The sequence below is a fragment of the Frankliniella occidentalis genome, unplaced genomic scaffold (assembly GCF_000697945.3).
Source record: "Frankliniella occidentalis isolate FOCC.00 unplaced genomic scaffold, Focc_3.1 Scaffold69, whole genome shotgun sequence".
Taxonomy (NCBI): Eukaryota; Metazoa; Arthropoda; class Insecta; order Thysanoptera; family Thripidae; genus Frankliniella; species Frankliniella occidentalis.
In genome coordinates, this window is record NW_026267199.1 from 726,995 (window position 1) to 728,196 (window position 1,202).

The 1,202-nt window shown below is 59.7% G+C and overlaps 1 protein-coding gene across 2 annotated transcripts in view; it reads left to right on the forward strand.

The window, feature by feature from the left end:
• LOC113203905 (ribosome biogenesis protein BMS1 homolog) overlaps positions 1 to 1,202 on the forward strand; it is a 15,680-nt gene that overhangs the window by 14,210 nt on the left and 268 nt on the right. The window lies entirely within an intron of this gene.

A 1,202-nucleotide genomic window follows, 5' to 3' on the forward strand; every position in this document is an offset into this window, starting at 1 on the left:
GCCTCGCCCGCCTCGCCCGCCTCGCCCGCCTCGCCCGCCTCGCCCGCCTCGCCCGGGCACCGTTCCTGTTCCATCCTCGCACTCCATTTCTACCACCGCACCCCTGGCCCTCCTACCCCGCCCAGGACGGGGCTCGGGCGTGGCTTAAGGAGACAAAGCTGCCATTCTTTGTGACGGAGCGGGATTTCGCTTCGGGGACAGGGAACGGTGGTAACGCGAGGGAGGAGAGCGGGTGGGCGCGGGGGTGGGGAAAAGTGGCGCGCGGTCGAGAAAATTTACGGAAAAGTAGTCGTCTTCTTCTCAGTTATCTTAGATCGTGGGTCGCATGTCGCTTGGTAAATAGAAAACAGTGCCAAAACTGCGCGGCTGGATCAAGGGCATTCCGAACGTAAAGAAATACGTATAGTACTGATGCACATCTACAACCACAATGCCTTATCCTGCGGATTTTTTGTGCTGACCGGCTGAAGCTGACCTCTACTTATAGACTCACCAGCCACACCTACGCTTACTCGTATCCCCACCCTCACCTCACCCTCTAAACTACATACTCTCTCATTACATTTTCTCAAGTCAGCCATCATCACCTCACCGCAAATTTGCTCCATCTTACAATCCACATCCCTTACCGGACGCCCCTCGCCCCCCTCCGGCCTCCCTCACTTCCACCCCCTGCTGTGTGGCCTGGCTCGGGAAAGGGAGGGGGTCAGGGACTCTCGTTGGGGTAGAATTATTGTAGGGCTGCCCTTCGCCCATAAAAGCTAGCCCTGCGGTGGTGCCCCCCCCCCCCCTAAGGCCACCACATCACCACATTGCAGTGCGTGCGAGGCGAGGGGGACGCGGCCGGATTCACATTGAGGTTGACGCAGCTTGGCCTGACCATTAGGTGACCGCCGCACTCCCGCCCCGCCTCACCTCCCTATAAAGCGGCCGCCATATGCGGCCCACAGGGGTGGGCGTGGCGGGATGTTTAAAAGCGCCTCTATTGAAGCCGTTTATGGACGCACCCTTTACTGTTGCCACCGCAGGGCGTGGCGGGGCGGGGCGTGGCGGGGCGTGGTGGGGGTTGGGGTGAAGGTTTATCGGCGCACGGGTATCTCAGCAGCAGTGCGACGGAGACAGGCTCAGTGCGTGTTTGTGTGTGTGTGTGTGTGAGAGAGAGAGAGAGAAGGGGCTATTCTGCGAAAAAGGAAACCAGACCG